The following is a 22,446-nucleotide window of genomic DNA, read 5'->3' as shown; positions in this document are numbered from 1 at the left end:
GGTTTACGGATACTGATGTATGGAGCTTGGGTTATTATGTGTTGACATTAATTATCAGACATTACAGGAAGCAGATGGCACCGCAGATGTGATCTCACGGGACCTACACTGATGACTAACACCATCTATAGGGAAATTCCGGCTTCACACTTGTATACCTGCACCATCTATAGGGAAATTTCAGTTTCATACTTCTACACCTGGTACACCAGAGTCGGCCCACATTTTTCAGTGGCAGAAGAAAGCCGTTAGATGCAATCAGGGTTTGCCTCCCAGAGAGACTTGCAGAATTCAGTTCAAATAACTTAATATTGTGGCAGTCCCCATCCTTTACATCTACGATTCTCTAATTTATGCCAAAGAAAATGTAAACAAAAATAGCCACATCATAGATTTATTATACTCAAGGCTTTCCCACACACAAAGTAGCCATACACACATGAGACTGAAGTTCTTCAACAAGTTTCAAAAACAGCTCACTTGACTCCCTTACAGAAGTTTAAAGATGTTTACGAAACTTTGCTAAGTGAATGAGAATTCTACACAGTTGATGAAGTCAAGGAGAGTGGTGTTCAAGAATTGTGCTTTTAGTAACTGTACTTTTCAGTAAAATTGTATGTAACAATCACACAATTAGAATTATGCATCTCAAGTAGCGATAAGTAACTGTAAACTGTAACTGCAGGTAATTAAAATGTAAATATATGTAATTGATATACAATATTAATTAAATGTTTATACTATGTGGAAACTATAAGCCGGCACATGGAATCCCGGTTGTGATCTCTAGCAGATGGCAGCAGTCGGGAGACTTACTGCTGCACTTATTTGCAAATCTTCATTGCCAACTGTGCAGTGTACTGTTAGCTGATATTGACTGCATTGTCGTCTGACTTATTGCTGAGATGTGCTGTCACTGTCTGTGTTTTGTGGCATTATTTTCGTTGCGATTTTTTTTTTTTTTTAAATGAGTGCTGTCGGCGGTGCTGGCACATTGTGAGTGTTACCTTCTACTCCAGTTTGGAAAAGGAAGCAAGTTATCAGGAACTTGTGGAAGCTCAAAATACAGGTTTATGTTTCCTGCACTGCTTACTTACAGTACATGTAGGTGGTGCTTGTTACCCTGTCATACACCCCACCTCTCCCCACAGCAAACCGTATCCTCTCTCCCTACAACCCCCAATGGCAAGATGCCAATTTATAGTTCATGAACTGCGTGTGTATAAAAAAAGTATTCCAGTAGCTACAGATACATGCTAATAAGTGAACTAGTGTCTGCCATTGTACTCTAATTATTGTATTTTTATTTACTCATAAAGCTGTACCTTACATGCTGACAAGGCCAATTGTATCAAAATGTACTGAGCGGCTGGCTGATAATAAACATTCTAAACATACACTCAGTTGTACGTAAAGATGCAGGCAAATTTGGTTCATTTGTAGGTTACTGGAAAAATACAGTCAGTCTATAAATGCAGATCACTTACAAAACAGTCATGTGAACCATTCTAGAATACTGTTCGAATGTGTGGAGCCCATGTCAAAGAGAACAGAACATATTGAACGTACACAAAGAAGGGCACTATGAATAGTTACAGATTTGTTTGGCTTCAGAAGAGCATCACTGAAATGCTGAAAACGTCGAACTAGGAGATGCTTGGTGATATGCATCAACTGTCTTGTGGAATCCTACTTTCTACGTTTCGACAACCTGTATTAATTGCGGAGTCTAGGCATATACTGCAGCCCTGTATGTATAGCTCCTATATGGACAATGACGACTGATTAAACCAATTACAGCATACACAGAGGCATTTAAGGAGTCATTCTTCCCCTACTAAATATTACAAAATTCTTGGGCCTGGATAGTTCGTTCGGTTGCCATGGAAAGAAAGATTACCGGTTTGATTCCCGATCCTGCACACATTTTTAATTCGCTAGGACGCTTCATTCCATTGCACACACCGTTGCTCAGTTAGAAGTTTGTACTCTAAAATTATTTACTTGCTTTTAAGCTCAATTTCTGCGGTCACTTAAAACCTAGTTTAAAAGCGCACATCTTTCTTGTTTATATTTTAGAATTTATTTTATCAATATGTAAAATCTGGCATCTTAAACCGGCAAAACCTCCCGTTTCATAATTTACATTGTACTGTACTAAGGCCCCAACTCTTCGAATAGCCCGCGTCTCACATTCAATTGAATACGAGATCTTGCAGGTTAGCCAAGATAGAAACGCAGCACTATGCAGAGCAATAAAAACCGAAAACAGCATTTACCATCAGATCTCTTCTGCGTAAGGCTCCCTAATGATTTAAACATTTTGTTGGAACCAAACAGCATTTAAATTAGTCATTACACAGGTGAAGTTGCAACTGAAAATATCAGCAATACTGCAACGACAGGAAAATGCGAATCGTTGGTATCCAAGGAGGTAGTTCCACAGTACTTAACATCTGTGACTAATTCATAAACACAAAGTGAGAGCCCTATGGTTGAGGAGGGAAAAATGTAATGTTTATGTTCGCGGTTCAGTGACATATTGTGTGATACAGTCTTGTAAGTATTGTGGTATGCGACGTGTGTCGTTTAGAATGGTAAACTGCTTGTTTAATTCAGGTCTTGTCTTATTCGTAAGGGTGTCCAAATCAGAATTTGACAATTTGAAGCACAAACAAGTGACACCCTCTGATCATTAAACTAACCAGAATTTAAGTTGCTTAAGGTGTGTCATCTTTCTTGCTTGGAAAATCTGTACCAGATGATTCCGATATGCGCATTACAGAGCATATTGCGCGCGTAGCATGTTGTTAACATCTTGTAACTTTCGACTCTAGTCTTCTACGTCAATCAGTGTATATACTCAATGTTTGTTTCATTTGTATTGCGTAAAATGTCATTGCGACATCTTCCTGCGAATATTTGGGAACTCATTTCCGTAATATGTGTTTGCTGGTCCATTTCTGATCTAAGCGTTTGACGTTTTGTTTTGTAAACAACTAAAAACTGTTTACCGCACTGACGGGTAATAGAGAAACATTGAGTGAGCATACTACCGAACAGGATAGATTGCAAGCACTAATGAGCTCTTTACATATAGAGATATCTGGACTTGAGATAATCTTCAAATGGATGCTATTGGTTTCATTAGTGTAAGTCATTTGGGGTAGTACATTGGATCCACTCATTTCGGGCACAAATTACTTTTAGTCCGTTTATTGCTTAGCTCGGTTATTGTGCTGTGTGTACGCCAATATAACTCAGAACCTTCAAGATGGGGAACAAGTCAAGAGGTGGGTCCTATATCAACAAAATGAAGTAACTGTTAGAAACTGCGTTTATAATCGTAATTGGCCAGATAAAAAACTATTTCTCCTTAAGTTTTAGTAAAATTTAGGTGCATCTCACTAGTTGGGCTGACCGTAAAACTGAGGTGCTCTGTTTGTTGAGACCTGACTGATTTATTTGGTATCTATAGCCTACCTTCCGACTGAGCTGTCTCTTGGGAAATTGGACACATGCTTTGATCTGCTACTTTAACCTGTGAGTTCATGAGTGATGTAAATTTTACAAAACTTCTCTCCAACCAGGATTTGAGGTTCTGGTAGTGTCACTCGATGAGCCACAAGGTCTTGCAATCTTCTTGAATTTTGTTCTTTCTTTGCTGTCCTTCCTTCCTGACATATTCTGTTTCCCGCAACCAATAATCATCTGCTTCACTAGTTCCTGCTTCTTTCGTTTGCTTCATCCTTGAAATGTGTAGCCCCATAGTGTAAAACCATTCATGATAAAGTAACAGAGCCCACTGCCTGTGTGGCCAATCATGTTTGTGTTTGTGAAAATGCCTTTTCACCTATCAAAACCAATATACCATTGTGATGTGTTCCTTTGTGCTGCAGTACTTGTAAATCATTTGATCTGCAGTCATACGACTTGTGTAATAAGCGACAAGCCATGGTGCAGTTCCATAACCTAGCCTACATTTGTAAGGAGGATTGTGTTCCAGTGTTGCCAGCCATTATTCTGTGTGCATTGGGATTTCTCCATATCCTAGAACCAAGTACCTGACCTGGCCATTTTACACAAACGCTAGTGAATCACTTTCTGCTTTGGAAATAGCTTGAATATTAAAACTGGCAACTCTGTTTCTGTTTATATGTTTGTCACAACGTGTATGTAGTTTTAAATTAATAGGCTACATTTATGTGGTCTGTGGGATTGAATAGCATCCTTGCCATTTGTCATGGCCAACAAGGGCAATGATAATAGTACAAGATTTTGGGTCTAGTCTACAATAGGAGTATGAGGCAGTGTTATACTCTTTCAAGTGTGATGTCTGAAGTGTTTACCATTGTTTTGTTTATATATTTCAGTTGTGTTTATGAACATTGTGTTATTTACTGTGGGTGGTGGCTTGGAGTGCGTTGTGTACTTAACCTGTGTATGTTAATTGGAGATGGCGGCTATGTTGATAATTGTGATATTGTCATTCTGCTTTGCACATATTTAAGTGGTAATTGTGGTGACTGACTGATCTCTAGCAAAGTCACAGATTTAGGGTAGAGTGGAAGGTATTTGGGAACTACCAAAATATTTGATACTACTAGTCAGTTTTGACCCATGATGTCATCAAGATGGTGGACATCACCATGTTGCCCTTGCACAAAACGATGACCATGATATCACATTAAAGGTGCAAACAGACAAAACTAGTCCAAGATACATGTAATTGTAAAACAATGTAAAACCAATGGGACAACTGCAATAATTGGATTTTGGGTGGTGGCTGACAAAGTATGACATTTGTTATATCAAAGACATTTCAAACAAATACTTATTTAAAAGTCTATTCTCAAAAATTCAAAAACCTTAACAAACACAAATATAGAAAGTGAAATCTGTGATACTAAAACACAAATGAGTCTGCAAAAAGTTGGTATGGGAAATTTCATGTGGCCTACATAGCTGAAATGAAATCTACAATACCAATAAGCCAAAGCTCTATATGTAGGTTTATTGAAAACATAGCCTAACCAAAATAGCTTGCACAGTCCCCATGATACCCATCAATCTCAATCATTATTACTGGCGACTAATAACTCCACTCAAAAATTCATAAAAAATTACATTACCATCAACTTTGATATACTAGTAACGAACAAGTATGACACACACACGGGGGGGGGGGGGGATATTATGTCAGTCATTTCTCTCAAACCGGGAACCTCTCCAAATGGATCTCCAAACATGGTCGTGCTGATTACACCAAATAACTTGCCACTCTCCAGTGATACAGTAACTTCCATTATTTTTGTAACTTTAGCACAGACATGGCATTCCACATGTGCAGAATCAAGCCATACATTTACAAAAGGTAAATAGTTGTCACCATATCATCACCCATTATGACATACAAGAAACTGCTGGTAAACTTCATAGTCATATCAAATAATTAATAAGAATCGAAAAACATGTTTAAATCTTCAACCATGAGCATAAAATAGAAATAATAATTCTAAAGCCAGAAGCAAGTCTGTAGCTGACATTAAAATTACTAACAAATCACCATGCATACAATTCCTAAACGAGTTTCAGCAGATAGGTCTCAACCACTCCAATGAATTTCTAAAATCACTAATAAACAATTTTTGAAACACCAATGTTCAACACTAAGGTGTGCCACCACTTAGTCCATAAGGACAGAAGGAATACCCCTGTGAAGACTATGTCCCGCCAGCCAACAAACACCTTTGTCTTCATCTGCCAAATGCAAAGGCTCAAAGAAACCTAACAAAGGCAACGGTCTTTTCTTTGCTGACTCGAAGACCCTCTCCCACGGTGTCACTGCATGATACTCTTACCTGGCCGAACTCCATCTCGCTGGTGCGCCCTGCCAACCATTTCTCTGCCCTGGAATGTGCTGGCTGACCTGAGGAGAATGCCAACACCTCTGTAGATCTTATGGAGCAGATCCTCCAGCCTCTGCACTCTGTAGTAGTGAATCTTTGGAGGCTGGTACTCAGCAGCCGCTGAGGTGACAACCCTTCATTTATTTCTCTCCTCCCCTTTCCCCCATCATGACTCTCCTCCAATGGAAATCTCATGATGTTAAATCCAATAAGGACGAATTAAGGCTGTTCTGGGAATCACAGTACCCACTTGTTTTCTGCCTTCAGGAAACAAAATTGCATCCTAGTGACCGCTTTGATATCTTGCAGTTCTTTTTTGGTGAACGCTGACCTTTCCCACTGAGGACGGCGTTCCAACCCATGGAGGAGTCGTGCTGCTCACCCAGGATGACATTTTTGGTCAAACAATCTCACTGAACACCTGGCTGGAAGCTGTTGCAATCTGCATTTTCCTTCCCCACTTCATCTTTTCTCTTTGTACCGTCTACATCCCTCCATCATTCGGTGTCACCAGGGCAGACTTCGTCCAGCTTATTGGACAACTCCTCCTCTCCGTGACTTGAATGCACACCATCCCATTTTGGGCTCTTAGCTAACTTGCCCAAGAGGTGCCCTCTTGGCTGACATTCTCAGTCAGCTCAACCTCATCTACCTTAACACTGGAACACCCATGTTCCTTCTAGACTCTACACACACCTATTCCCATTTGGAGCACTTGTTCTACACTGCCCAGCTTGCCCTTTGTCTCGAGTGGTCCGTTCTCTCAGACATGTACTTGAGAGATCATTTCCCATGTGCTGCCCATTTGCTGATTCCTACTTCACTTACATGTAAACCAAATTGGCAGCTTTCAAAGGCCAACTGGAGGTATTACTGCTCCCTGGCATCCTTTGATGAACAACATTTCCCCAGTTGTGATGACCAGGTAGAATATCTTACAGATATTATCCTGCAGAACATTCCATCTTCGCATTTCACCTTTACCATGCCAAGTCCTGGTCCCATGGTGGTCAGAGGTGTGGTGTGACGCAGTTTGCGCACAGAGATGAGCTTTCCACATTTTTCACCATCATCCTACATTGGAGAACTGCATTCCTTATAAATAGTTTGTGTGCAGTGTTGTCACATTCTTCAGGGTAGCAAAAAAGCTACCTGGATTTCATTTATTAGTTCTTTTAACAGTTCCACTCCCTTTTCCTTCATTTGGGCCAACCTCCGATAACTGTCTTGACCAAGGTCCATTGCCCAGTTTCCACCCTGACCATAGCAGTTGATGTCATTGTGGGCACCATTGCTATCTCCAATGCTTTGGGCCACTATTTTGCAGAGATTTTGATCTCCACTCACTATCACCCTGTCATATCATCATTTCCTCTCAGAATCAGGCATGCTAAAATGCCACCTTTACTATGCGGAGCTAGATCATGCTCCCACTTCATCCGGATCTTCTGTCCCAGGGCTGGATGATGTTCACATTCAGATGTTGTAGCACCTTTCTCTTATGAGCAAGCACTTTCTCCTTCATACGTACAATCGCATTTGGGCAGGTGACACGTTTCCCAGCCACTGATGTGAAGACTTTGTCACAACCGTACCTAAGCCTGGCAAGGACAAACATCTTCCTTCCAGCTACTGCCCATTTCACTCACCAGCTGTGTTCACAGGGTGACGGAATATATGATTTATGGCCAGCAGGTATGGTGGCTCGAGTCCCGTAATCTACTTACGCCTGCAGAATGAGGATTTCATGCACAGTGTTCTACAGTTGGTTGTCTCATCACTTTGTCAATGCATGTCATGAACCTTTTTTGTGCAGAAATATCAGACTGTGGTTTTGTTTTTTGATTTGGAGGAAACCTACAACACCTGCTGGAGAGGACTGGTATCCTGTGTACTCTATACACCTGGGGCTCCTTAGTCCGCCCGCCACTTTTCCTTCAGGGATTTTTAAAAGACAGAGTTTTCAAGGTACATTTGGATTCGTCTTTGTTGGACACTTTTATCTGGGATATTAGGGTACCTTAATGCTCCATGCAGAGAAGGGAAAGCAGAAAGATGGAAGGAGTATATAGAGGGTCTATACAAGGGCGATGTACTTGAGGACAATATTATGCAAATGGAAGAGGAGGTAGATGAAGATGAAATGGGAGATATGATACTGCATGAAGAGTTTGACAGAGCACTGAAAGACCTAAGTCGAAACAAGGCCCCGGGAGTAGACAACATTCCATTAGAACTACTGACAGCCTTGGGAGAGCCAGGCCTAACAAAACTCTACCACCTGGTGAGCAAGATATGTGAGACAGGCGAAATACCCTCAGACATCAAGAAGAATATAGTAATTCCAATCCCAAAGAAAGCAGGTGTTGACAGAGGTGAAAATTACCGAACTATCAGTTTAATAAGTCACAGCTGCAAAATACTAACGCAAATTCTTTACAGACGAATGGAAAAACTGGTAAAAGCTGACCTCGGGGAAGATAAGTTTGGATTCCGTAGAAATGTTGGAACACGTGAGGCAATACTGACCCTACGACTTATCTTAGAAGAAAGATTAAGGAAAGGCAAACCTACGTTTCTAGCATTTGTAGACTTAGAGAAAGCTTTTGACAATGTTGACTGGAATACTCTGTCTCAAACTCTGAAGGTGGCAGGGGTAAAATACAGGGAGCGAAAGGCTATTTACAATTTATACAGAAAGTGGATGGCAGTTATAAGAGTCGAGGGGTATGAAAAGGAAGCAGTGGTTGGTAAGGGAGTGAGACAGGGTTGTAGCCTATCCCCGATGTTATTCAATCTGTATATTGAGCAAGCAGTAAAGGAAACAAAAGAAAAGTTCAGAGTAGGTATTAAAATCCATGGAGAAGAAATAAAAACTTTGAGGTTTGCCTGTGACATTGTAATTCTGTCAGAGACAGCAAAGGACTTGGAAGAGCAGTTGAACGGAATGGACAGTGTCTTGAAAGGAGGGTATAAGATGAACATCAACAAAACCAAAACGAGGATAGTGGAATGTAGTCGAATAAGTCGGGTGACGCTGAGGGAATTAGATTAGGAAATGAGACGCTTAAAGTAGTAAAGGAGTTTTGCTATTTGGGGAGCAAAATAACTGATTATGGTCAAAGTAGAGAGGATATAAAATGTAGACTGGCAATGTCAAGGAAAGCGTTTCTGAAGAAGAAAAATTTGTTAACATCGAGTATAGATTTAAATGTCAGGAAGTCGTTTCTGAAAGTATTTGTATGGAGTGTAGCCATGTATGGAAGTGAAACGTGGACGATAAATAGTTTAGACAAGAAGAGAATAGAAGCTTTCGAAATGTGGTGCTACAGAAGAATGCTGAAGATTAGATGGGTAGGTCACATAACTAATGAGGAGGTATTGAATAGAATTGGGGAGAAGAGGAGTTTGTGACACAACTTGACTAGAAGAAGGGATCGGTTGGCATGACATGTTCTGAGACGTCGAGGGATCACCAATATAGTATTGGAGGGCAGCGTGGAGGGTAAAAATCGTAGAGGGAGACCGAGAGATGAGTACACTAAGCAGATTCAGAAGGATGTAGGCTGCAGTAGGTACTGGGAGAAGAAGAAGCTTGCACAGGATAGAGTAGCATGGAGAGCTGCATCAAACCAGTCTCAGGACTGAAGTCCACAACAACAACATAATGCTCCATTGTAAGTGTCGTTCTCTTTGCCGTAGTGTGTAACCCTGTTATGGCCTGTCTCCTGCTAGGCCTCTCTGGCTCCGATAAGGCATCTGTGGCTCACTTTTCGTCAACGACTTTGCAGTCTGTTGCAGTTCTTCATGGGCTTGTCTCCTTGAGTGGTGTCTTCAGCGATGTCTCGATTGTGTTTAATCGTGCAGCATTATTGGTGGAATGTCCCCTTCTTTTGTCCCTTTGTACTAAGGATAGCCTTTGAGATTCCCTGTCTTTAATATTAGCAGATACTTCATGGATGGTTGAACTGGTCCTCAGTTTCCTTCATGAAAGTGGTTTTTATTTTCATTTATAATCTTTTACTTTCCTCCTGAAGCAGGGGCAGGGTAGTTGTGGTGTCGCCGCTCTTCAAGTTTTCTGGATCTTGGACCCATAAGCGCCCGTGTCATAAACTTAGAAAACCAGTACTTGAAAGAAATGAAAAGCAACTATGCACTAAGCCCAACCCTCAGTCAGAGGGTTCAAACTATAAAGGAAGGAATCTATCTAAAACCACAACACTAAAGGCATAAAAGGCAGGTAAAATCTAAAACCTGGAAAAACAGAGGGATAAAAGAGCGAACTTTGCATGGGGGTGTGGTCATGGGTCCCTCTGACTGGATGCACCCACTTTAAGGGGACGCCTCTATCTTTGGCACGTAATTTTTGAATCATGGGATGATGATCCTGCCATTTAGTCCTACAACCATCCTCACTCAACCAGTCAATAGTGGAGCATTGACAATGGCTTTCGCTTTTCCATTGACAAAACCGTGTGTATAATTTTCTGTTGACGTGGTGAGTTATTCCACCATCTATGCATCTTGGGGCTTTTGCTCTTCCGTTTACTGAAATTACAGAATTCCTGCGGCTCAATCTTGATAGGAAACTTTCTTGGTTCTCCCACGTGCCTTGCCTGGCTGCACACTGTACCTGATCCCTCAATGTCCTCTGTGCCCTAAGCAGTACTTCCTAGGTAATGGATTGGACCGCCCTCCTTTGTTTGTACTGATCCTTGTTTGTTTGAAGCTAGACTATGGGTGTTTTGTTTGTTCATCTGAACATCCGACCACCTTACACCATCTTAACGTAATCCCCCATTGTGGAATACGTTTGCCCAGTGACGCCTTTTACACTAGCCCAGTTGAGAGTATCTGTGCAGAAACTGCTGAACTCTACCACTGTCCTACCAGTGTGATGTCCTCCTCAGTGGATATGAATGCCATTTCTCTTCCATGCCTGGCCATCAAGCCTTGCCCCTTTTTCAATGACACTCTTGACTGCCGGCATGGGGCCCGCACTTCTTCTCTGTTACCTCTCGGAGTTTGCTTTCGGCTACTGCTCCGGCAGCTTAATTTTGTGCTGTCTGCCACGTTCCTGATGGGTGTTAAACTTGCACCGCATTGACTTTGTGCAGCAGCCCATGTTCATCTTGGATTTCATAGGCTTTCCAAGGACACTACCCCAGATTCGATCTATTGCTGTGTTTCTCAACCTTAGCACGCAACTTAGTGGTAGCTCCTTCGTGTCTGCTGATAACTCTAATACCAACTGTTGACCGTGCCTTCTTCATTGGCACTGACCATTTTTAGTATGTACTTCCAGAACACTGCTAGATTTTTACAGCAGAGCTCTTTATCCTCTATGAAACCACCCAGTACATGCAGTAACGTTACTTTTTAACTGTGGCATATGCTCCAATTTTCTCAGTGTCCTTCAGAGCATCAGTATGCTGTATACAGTCCATCCCTTAGTGCATCAGATCCAAGGAACCTTCCACTTGCTCGCTGTTGAGAGAGTCATCATGATGTTCGTGTGGGTTCCTCGTCATGTTGGCCTGATGGGAAACGAACCTGCTGTCACTGCTGTCAGCTGTCAAACTGTCAAGGATGCAGTCCTCCTGCCTTGGCACGCTAGTACTTCTCCATTCCTTTCGATGATATCCGTGTTGCCATCTGTCACCAGGTGGTGTCACTTTGGCGTCACACAGGTATTCCCATCATGGGAACAAGCTCTGGGAAATTAAAACACTCCCAGCTGCTTGGCTAATCTCTGCTTGGCCCTCTTGCTGCGATGAGATAATTTTATGTAGGTTGTGTATTGGGCACTCTCTTTTTAGTCACAGCTATTGGTTAAGTGGTGATCCCTCACCACTTGTGCTCATTGTCATCAACCTTTGACGTTTCACCATTTCCTGACCCAATGCTTTTATTTTAACTGCTTATATGTCAGTTTATGTTTTCCATCTTAGTTTTTGGCTGTTTTAGCTAATGGTACATGGGCTATCGATGGGGGTTTACTTTTTCTCCATTGTAGGAATATGGCGTAAAACATTTAATCTTTGGTTAGAGACCTCTGCTTCTCTACAGCATATTTTGTTGATCTTTACCTTTGGTTTTAGCAGTCTTTCCTTCCAGTGGTTGGGCTTAGTGTATAGTTGCTTTTAATTTCTTTCACATATTGGTTTTCTAAGTTTATGACATGGGCGCTTATGACCTCAGTTGTTTTTGCTGCCCCCCCCCTCCCCCCCCCCCCCCCCCCAAAAAAAAGAAAAAAAAAAAATAAAATGGATGAATAATCATTCATGAACAGTGCATTGGTGAGATGTTTTAATTCTGCGTCAAGCAACTCTGGTTCACAAATTTTCTTTGCTCTACCACCAACGTTTTTATGATGCCTTTGCTTTTGTTGTGTGTGGTCATCAGATCCTGGTGTAAGTACCTGTCTGTGTGCGTGGGTTTTCGATAAACTGTGTAGTGTAAGCTACCATCTGGTTTCTTGAAAACTAGCACATCAAGAAAATTCAGTCTTCTGCCTACCTCCTCCTCTGTGCTAAACTGAATCTTCAGATTAATCCCATTGAGATGCTTGTGCAAATGAGCTAGTTCCTCTCTGCCATACCTCCACACAATAAATGTAGCATCCATGTACTGGAACCAAATATTCGGTTTCTTGTTTCCAGTTTCAGTGCTTGCTTTTTGAATTTTTCCGTAAAGAAATTTGCTATTACTTTGCTTACGAGGCTCCCCATAGCCCATTGAAATGTGTGGTTTGAGGCAATATTCAAACAGTTCTGCAATATTGGGAGGAAAAATCTTGCAACCCTTCATTGAGTGGAATGATAGTAAATAGCAATACCACATCAAAGCCCTCAGGGGCTGAGCATTGATTTGCTGGGTATGGGCTTGGTGACCGCAGAGTTCCTGAGCTGGAGACTGGTAAGTGCCACCCAGCCCCCATCACCGTAAGCTCTGGGCATGCTTCAATGACCACTGCGCAGCGTGGCGGTGGAATGTTTTGTGTCTCAGGAAATGGGGATCTTGGCTTGACTGCCTGGATTGTGAGGACGGGATAAACCTCTATAAAAAAAACCTCAGTCTCAAGGTGTGCTGCGCGCTTTCGGGATGCCTGCCTGTTGAGGTGGAACAGCTGTTAGTGGGCAACCTCTGGGGAACCTGCCACACGTCAGTTGTATAAGGCTTACTGAGGCATGTGGGGCTCTGTCTCAGTGACCCTTATTTCCCAAGCTGCTCGTGGGACTGAGGTGGAAGCCTCGAAATCATCATCTTCTCCTCCCAGCAAGAAGGGTGTACCATCTGGGAGTATTCACACCCATCCATCCAAAAGAATGAGAGAGGCTGGTCCTCCTGATAATAAGAATATTTTGGACTGCAGTAACAAGGCTCATCGAGTCATGAATAACAATGTATTTCTGGTGATAAAAGAGGATGGAGGGGACATTTGAAAGTGTCCTCCTTTTATGTCCATAAGGGTTTAAAAGGCCTTGCTGGAACATTAAAATCTATAAAACGATTGCGTAGTGGCTTATTGTTGGTTGAAACTAACGGGTCAAAGCAGGTAGACCTTCTTAAGAAACTGGGTGACTGTGATATCATTGTTGATACGCACACCTCTCTGAGCTCCAGTAAGGGCATTATCACATGCCGGATAACATGGACATGGACATAGAACTCAAGCAAGAATGGGCATCCCAGGGAATAGTCGATGTGGAGCAACTAACGCGCAAGAATAATGGAGCAACTGTAAAGACTGCCACTTTTTTGTCACATTCAATTCTGCGTCACTGCCTGAACATCTTATGGTGGGGTTCCTTCGACCCAGTGATCGGTCTTACATTCCAAACCCTACGTGGTGCTATAAATCCCAGCATTTTGACCCTACAATCATAAGTTGTGGAGGTGAAGCAATCTGCGGGAACTGCTGAAAAGCCACTCATGACACTGGGGCTGACTGCTCAACTCCGGCGAACTGCATCAATTACTCTGTTGACCAGCTAGTCTGGAGCTGAGACTGCCCTGTTTTTGCTGAAGAACGCAAAATACAGTGGATAAAAGTGATCAAGCAGATCCACTATGCTGAAGGCAAGAAAGAATATAAGGTGACAAAACGCCTTGTCTTTGCCACCTCTATTCTTCCATGGTGCAGAAACCTATTCCCAAGGCTGATGCCCCCAGTGGGTCTGGGGATTAGAATAGGACCGAGGTATTTCTGCCTGTCGTAAGAGGTGATTAAAAGGAGTCTCACACTTTTCGGCCCTACGAGTTTAGTTCCCATTGTATGGTTTGACCTGCCACTTTCAAAATTCTACAGAAGTACGGGCCATAAGGGGAAGGATGCCTTATGTGGTGCACGAGTTATCCATAGTGCCCTTAGATTCGATCTCCTGAATCTCTTGACATGACTTTGCATCTCCACCTGCGATTCAACATTTTGGGCGGGGACACTTTCCAGGGTATGTCATCTTCTTCCATTGTCCTCTATCACCCCCATGACAATATTGGATTTCTCTGCGCCCTATATCCAGCATGGCAGTCAGTCCGTTGTGGTGGGGCCATCACGTACCCATTTGGTGGTAGCCCCATGACAACACAGGGATTGCACTGCTGATGCCTGAGCTGTAAACTCACCTCGTATGCCAAGGAGTGGATGCCTGTCTTCCTGGGGCATCAGGACTCCCAGCAATGGCCATCATGCCAGTTTACCTTTGCTGTAGCTGGGTGGCACCTCTGAGGAGAGCGCCTGATCGGAGTGGGTGGCCTCAGGATGGATGACCTGCAATGAAGTGGACTAAGTCATCTCTTGCTGGTGACCGTACAACACCAGCAGTCTCTAAGAAGGGCAAGATCAAATACAATGCTGACAGGTATGGCCCTAAATCGTTTCCCTCCCTCGCTACACTATAGGAGGAACGTAGGGCTACAGAATGGTGAGAGCCACATTCGCCTATGACTTTAGTCTGCAGCAGAACTGGTAGGGCTTCCTTTCTACCTATGAAGCCAGAGTTTTTCATTGAACACCTTGAGGATAAGTTTGGAGAAGTGACAGTGCTGTCCAAGATGCGAAACGGCGCAGTCTTGATTCAGACAGCATCCCTAGCCCAATCCTGAGTGTTGCTTGCATGTGACAAGCTGGGTGATATTCCTGTTTCTGTCAGTCCCCATAAAAGCCTCAACATGGTCCAGGGGATGATTTTCCATCGCGATTTCCTCTTGCAGTCTGACAACAATCTCCACGCCCATTTAGAATGGTGTGGTGTTCATTTCATCCGGTGCTTTTACAGGGGACTCAAAAGACAACAGGGTTGCAACCGGTGCCTTCATCTTGCTCTTTGAGGGTGATTCATTGCCTGAAAAGGTCAAGGTGATGGTTTACTGCTGTGATGTTAAACCATATGTCCCTCCCCCTATGCAGTGCTTTAAGTGTTGGGAGTTTGGTCACATGTCTTCCTGCTGCACTTCCAGTGTCACATGTCGAGACTGCGGATGTCCACTGCACCCAGATACTCCATGTGGGCCTCCTCCCACTTGCTTCAACTGTGGAAAGCACCACTCCCCCTGCTCGCCAGACTGCCCAGTATTCCAAAAGGAGTGGAAAATCATGGAGTACAAGAGCCTGGACTGGTTGACTTACCAAGAGGCTAAATGTAAATTTGAAAGATTATACCCCATTCGGTTGACGTCGACCTATGCTGCAGCTACGTCACCATCACCATCACAAGTGCCAGTGGTTCCTTACTCTGTGCCATAAACAGTGGGCCCTCCGGGCCACTAGAATACATCTTCCCCCATGGTGGGCATCTTCCTCCGTTGCTCCCAAAGCACCTACTTCGAGAGCAAGGACCCCTCAAATGCAGGGGACATCAACCCCCCCCCCCCCCCCCCCGCCCCCCTCCTGCCAGAGAAGCAACAGCCTCCTCCTGCTTCTCTTGTGCAGAAGGGGTCCCATGGGGCCCTCTTTCCCAAGGTCTTCACTAATGCCACGGCGGACACTTGTCAGTGGCTCATGGAGCCAAAAGCTGCTGGACGAAGAGCTTCATGGCCTTCCTCTGTGCCTGAAGCTGCTTTGGAGAAATCTTTCCAGCAAACCCCTAAAGAGAAGGGAGAGAGCAAGCAAACTAAGAAGTCTGCTAAGAAACAGGACCACCACCACTCCCTATCAATTCTGCATCTGAGGATGCGGTGGAGATTTTAGTGTCCCCTGTGGGCCTGGATCTCACTGATTCCTCATCCACCATAGAAATGGCTACAAATACTCAATTTGTGGCAGCAGGTGACCGTGAGGCATAACGTGCATGCTTGTGCGCTTTATGCCTTTCCAGCGTGAAGATAACGTCATCCTCCAGTTGAATTGTGGCGGTTTTTTCTACCACCTGGCTGAGCTACGGCAACTCTTAAGCTTTACACCTGCTTGCTGCATTGCCGTTTGGGAAATGTGGTTCCCAGCAATGCGGACCCCTGTCCTCCTCAGCTATATAGGATGTTACAAGAACCGTAGTGACTATAATAGAGTGTCTATGTCCTGAACTCAGTATGCAGTGAACCTATGCCGCTTCAAACCCCTCTTTAAAGCTGTGGCTGTCAGGATAAGGACGACACAGGAAATAACTGTCTGCAACGTATATCTTCCTCCAGATGGTGCAGTACCCCTGAAAGGATTGGCTGCACTGATTCATCAACTCCCTAAACCTTTCCTACTTGGGGGGGGGGGGGGGGGGGGGGGCACTGTGCTAACTGGCCGAGACAGAGATGTCGCAAAATTTACTGTCACAACTTGACCCCTGGCTCTTAAATACAAGTGCCCCCACACATTTCAGTGTGGCACATGGCACATATTTAGCCATTGATCTCTCAGTTTGCAGTCCTGGCCTTCTCCCATCTATCCACTGGAGAGCACATGATGACTGTGTGGTAGTGACCACATTCCCATCTTCCTGTCACTGCCGCAGTGCCAGGCCCACTGACGCCTGCACAGATGGGCTTTAAACAAGGCAGACTAGGAAGCCTTCGCCTCTGCTGTCACCATTGGATCTCCCCCAAATGGTAACATCAATGTGGGGGTTGAGCAGGTAACTACAACGATCGTTCCTGTTGCAGAAAACATGATCCCTTAACTCTTCAGGGTGTCCCCGGTGAAAGACAGTCCCTTGAGGGTCGCCGGAAGCCACTGGGGCAATGAAGTAGCGTCAGCGAGCTCTATAGCAGCATCATTGCCTGTAACACCTCATAGCCTTGAAATGGCTCTGTGTCTGTGTTCGCCAGCTTATCAAACGATGGAAACAGGAGTGTTGGAAGAGATACGTCTCGATCATTGGGTGCCAAGTCTGGGTGAAGATCAAATGAGTTTTTGGGTACCAGACCCCAGCAGGTGTTCCCGGAGGTAACATGAATGGCAAGTTATCTACTGACGCAAATGCAATTGCCGAGCACTTTGCTGAGCTCTACGATCGCGCCTCTGCATCGGAGGATTACCTCCCAGCCTTTCCCACTCTCAAACAGTGGATGGAAGGGAAAGTCCTCTCGTTCACTATACTCAACAGTGAACCCTATAACACCCCTTTCACGGAGTGGGACCTCCTCAGTGTCCTTGCACATTGCCCTGACACAGCTCTTGGGCCAGATCGGAACCACAGTCAGATGATTAAACATCTCTCGTCTGACTACAAGCGACATCTCCTTGTGATCTTCAACCGGATCTGGTGCAATGGCATCTTTCCATCGCACTGGTGGGAGAGCACCATCATGCCAGTGCTCAAACCCGGCAAAAACCCGCTTGATGTAGATAGCTATCGGCCCATCAGCCTCACCAACGTTCTTTGTAAGCTGCTGGAATGTACTGTGTGTCAGCGGTTGGGTTGGGTCCTGGAGTCATATGGCCTACTGGCTCTGTGCCAGGATGGTTTCCGCCTGGGTCGCTCAACCACTGATAATCTTGTGTCCCTCGAGTCTGCCATCCGAACAACCTTTTCCACATGTCAACACCTTGTTGCTGTCTTTTTTGATTTGCGAAAAGCATACGACACCACCTGGTGACATCATATCCTTGCCACATTATATGAGTGGAGTCTCTGAGGCCCACTCCCAATTTTTATCCAGAATTTCCTGTCGCTTCGTACTTTCCGCGTCGAAGTTGGTGCCTTCCATAGTTCCTCCCATGTCCAGGAGAATGGGGTCTTGCAGAGCTCTGTATTGAGTGTATCTCTATTTTTAGTGGCCATTAAGGGTCTAGCAGCAGCCATAGGGACGTCCGTCTCACGCTCTGTGTATGCAAACGACTTCTGCATTTCGTACTGCTCCACCAGTACTGGTGTTGCTGAGCGGCACTTACAGGGAGCCATCCACAAGGTGCAGTCATGAGCTCTAGCCCACGACTTCCAGTTTTCGGCTGCAAAGTCATGTGTCATGCACTTCTGTCGGCATCGTACCATTCATCAACCAGAACTTTGCCTTACTGGCCATCCCCTCACTGTAGTAGAGACATATCAATTTTTAGGACTGGTTTTCAACGCCCAGTTGACTTGGCTTCCTCACCTTCGTCAGCTTAAGTGGGAGTGCTGGCAGCACCTCAATGCCCTCCGCTGCCTGAGCACCACCAACTGGGGTGCAGATCCCTCTACACTGCTGCAGCTCTACAGAGCCCTTGTTGAATCCCACCTTGACCATGGGAGTCTGGTTTATGGTTAAGTGGCGCCCTCAGCATTGCGTTTACTCGACCCAGTGCACCACTGTGGCGTTCGACTAGCGACAGGTGCTTTTAGGACGAGTCTGGTGACTAGCGTCCTGGTGGTGGCTGGAGTACCTCCATTGCATGTCGGGCATGTGTAACTGCTTGCCAGTTACGTTGCACACATTTGTAGTTCTCCTGCGTACCCGAATTACCGTCTCCTTTTCCCACCCACAGCGGTTCATCTCCCTTGTCGGCGGCCCAGGTCAGGGTGTACAATTGCAGTTCACGTCCAATCTCTTCTGTTTGAAATGGGATCCTTCCCTTTACCACCTATATACCAGGTCCATTCGTGTACACCTCCATGTGTACACCTAGGCCGCGACTTCGTCTGGACCTTTCACATGGCCCAAAGGACTCAGTTCACTATGCGGCTCTCCACTGTCACTTCCTCTTTGTTCTTGACATGTACCGAGGCCATGAAGTGGTTTACATTGACGGCTTAGTGGCTGATGGAACACGTTGGCTTCGCGTATGTCCATGGAGGACATATTGAACAACATTTCTTGCTCTTAAGCACATCTGTTCATGCCCTGGGGAGTTGTTTCTTCTGTGTACTGACTCCTTGAGCAGCCTACAAGCTATCGACCAGTGCTACCCTCATCATCCTTTGGTAGTGACCATCCAAGAGTCCATCTATGCCCTGGAATGGTCTGGTCATTCAGTGGTGTTTGTGTGGACCCCAGGACATGTTGGAATCCCAGGCAACGAACTTGCTGACAGGCTGGCCAAACAGGCTATGCGGAAACCGCTTATGGAGATTGGCATTCCAATAACTGATCTGCATTCGTTTTTACACTGCCAGGTTTTTCGGCTTTGGGAGATGGAATGACAACAAACTGCTTGCCATTAAGGGGACTATGAATATGTGGCAGTCCTCCATGCGGGCCTCTCGCAGGGACTCTGTGGTTCTCTGCCGGCTCCACATTGGCCACGCTTGGGTGACCCACGGCTACCTCCTGCACTGTGAAGACCCACCTCCGTGTCAATGCGGCACGCGGTTGACAGTGCCCATATCCTGGTGCACTGTCCCACTTTGACTGCCCTGTGACAAAATCTTTGGTTACTGGACTCATTTCCGCTAATTTTATCTGACGACACTTCATTGGCTGATTTAGATTTACATTTACATTTTATTTGTGAGAGTAGGTTTTATCATTTGATCTAAGTTTTTGTGCATGTCCTTTGTCTCTCTATGTCCTCCACCCTAGTGCTTTTAGAGTGGAGGTTTTAATGTGTTGCAGGGTGGATGGATTCTCCTTTTTATTCTCATGGTCTGCCAGCCATGGTAATCAGTTTTGTTGTTTTAATCTATTTTCCTATTTCTTGCGTTTCTGTGGTTTTTGTCTCCCCTTTTGTCCGTTTAAGTGTTTGTTGCCCTTCCGTTGTTCTTGTGGCTTTTCCTCTCTCTCTGTTTTGTGTTGTCAGTCTCATGTGTTTTATTCTCACCCTTGTGGCATTGTTTTATTCGGAACAAGGGACCGATGACCTAGCAGTTTGGTCCCTTCCCACTGTCTTTTAAACAAACAAACCAACTAATCAAGGCGGACACTTAGACACAGATGATGCCTAGCATGCCTGTAGACCCAACAAGCTCCTGTACTTGCACGTGTACATGTCAAGGGAAAATGAATGAGGACAAAGCAGTCCAGGCAGCTGCACCTGGAAAGAACAACAACAGTTCCGCAGTGAGCATCCAGAAGGTACAAGAAAAGCAGAGTGCCTCTCAACACCCTCTTTCCTCCTCATCCTCTAAGGGCCAGGGTACAGGGAAAGGCTCATGACGTTCGGGTCAAAAGCTGTCCCGAGCTCCATCAGACATCATTCTTTCCCATCTGACTGTTGAGGAGAATATCATGGAGTTAGATGCCTTGGATTCAGGCGACCTCTCCACTCCCTCTCGCTCTTCAAGTGCTTTACCTCCCCAGGGGTAAATTAAAACGGCACTGATGACACGGCTTCCACACTACAGTGGAACATGAAGGGGTTCAGAACTCATGTGGAGGAACTGAAACTTGTAGCACAGGCACGTCCTGTGTGCTTTTGTTTACAAGAAATGCATTTTAAAGATACAGATGTCCCTGTGCTACAGGGATATAAGCCATACCGCAATGATGACCTATTGGGGGAAGGGCCAAGGGAGGTGTCACAGTGTTTGTCAATAATGCGCACCACTCCTCTGCTCTCCCCTTGGCTACTGACCTTCAAGTAGTTGCAGTTCAAATTATTGTGTGTCGAAGGATCAGTCAACCAACCAAGGCGGACGCTTAGACACAGACGACGCCTAGCGTGCCTGTATCCCCCACTAGCTCCTGTACTTGCGTGTGTACAAGTCAAGGGAAAACGAGTAAGGACAAAGCAATCCAGGCAGCTGTACCTGGAAAGACCAACAACAGTTCTGCTGTATTTACCTCCGCAAGATGCACTAGACTCTGAGGCTCTCACGGATCTTGTCACACAACTCCCGCGACCATTCCTCCTGCTGGGAGACTTCAGTGCCCATCATGTCCTGTGGGGCTTGACCAATACTTGCCCTTGGGGTTGGATCTTGGAGGGCCTCATGACATCTCATGAGCTGTGAATCCTCAACAGCAGTAATCTCACACATTTCTCTACTGCTACTGTGTCATTCTCAGCCATTGACCTCTCTTTCTGTTCTCCCACCCTCACTGACTCTGTTCAGTGGGAGGTCATTAATGACCTTCATTCCAGTGATCACTTCCCAATCTGCCTTCACCTACTAAATGGCTCACCATCTGAAGTTAAGCCCCCTAAATGGATGGTCAGCAGGGCTAACTGGACACATTTCAGCCAGCTGGCTGTGTTTGAACACTGTGACAGCATCCAAGGATGGGTGGATTACATCACACAAGTGATTCATCGTGCCACTGACCTCCATCCTCAGGTCACCTTAGGAGGAGACCAGTACTTTGGTGGACAGATGAGTGCCATTCCGCGATCCGGGAAAGGCGTGCTTCTCTTCGACATTTTAAATGCCAACCGACAGCAGACAACCTTAGGAACTTCAAGTTGCGAGGCCAAGGCTCGATGTATCATTAGGGAGAGTAAGAAAAGGTCATGGCAAGTGTTCCTGTATTCCATAAATCGTTCCACCTCTTGTATAAAAATATGGGAAGCCATCGGGAGGATTTCCAGAAAACGCAGCCGTTTACCTTAAACAGCAGTGCTGAAACAGGGGTGCATTGAAACAACACCCAGAGATGTCTCAGACACTGGCTGAACATTTTGCACAAACTACTGCCAATGAAAACCAGAATCTGCGGTTTCATCGCTATCATGCAACTGTTGAGAGGGAAAAGTTGGACTTCAGGTTCAACAGTTCTGAGGCCTACAACTCTCCTTCTCTCCACGTGGGAGCTTGAATCGGCACTGACTGAGATCTGTGACACTGCACCTGGTCATGACCAAATCCGGTACTGCTTGCTTCGACATTTACCAGCGGAATCAAAGGAAATCCTCCTCGTAAGTTTTAATCTAATACGGCAGACAGGCAACTTTCCAAACTTGTGGAGGAAAGGACTACACATGCCGCAGTAGTTATCAGAGTATCGCCTTAACGAGCTGTGTAGGAATGACTCCGGAGCGAATGGTTAACCATTGTCTGGTCCATTTGTTAGAGACCAAGCAACTCCTTAGCCGCTCTCAGTGTGGATTCCGAAGATTTCGGTCCACTGTCAACAATCTGACCCTCCTAGAGGTGGCTGTTCAGCAGGATTTCCTCCGTAAGCATCACTGTATCGGCATATTCTTCGATATAAGTAGGGCATACGATACTACTTGGAGACACTGTATTCT

At 44.9% G+C, this 22,446-nt stretch overlaps 1 protein-coding gene across 2 annotated transcripts in view; it reads left to right on the top strand.

Moving 5' to 3' along the window:
• LOC124596029 (transcriptional adapter 3-B) overlaps positions 1-22,446 on the top strand; it is a 57,013-nt gene that overhangs the window by 7,933 nt on the left and 26,634 nt on the right. Inside the window, exon 1 of one of the 2 annotated variants that reach the window (XM_047134990.1) lies at positions 2,420-2,559. The exons of the other annotated variant lie outside the window; for it this stretch is intronic. The gene's annotated coding sequence lies outside the window, so the exon portion shown is untranslated. Of the gene's footprint in view, positions 1-2,419; positions 2,560-22,446 lie in introns of those variants that run through there. 2 annotated transcript variants of the gene reach the window in all.

Source organism: Schistocerca americana, chromosome 2, assembly GCF_021461395.2.
Source record: "Schistocerca americana isolate TAMUIC-IGC-003095 chromosome 2, iqSchAmer2.1, whole genome shotgun sequence".
Taxonomy (NCBI): domain Eukaryota; kingdom Metazoa; phylum Arthropoda; class Insecta; order Orthoptera; family Acrididae; genus Schistocerca; species Schistocerca americana.
The sequence above is the reverse complement of the archived record's forward strand: the minus strand, read 5'-3'. Positions and strand labels throughout refer to the sequence as shown.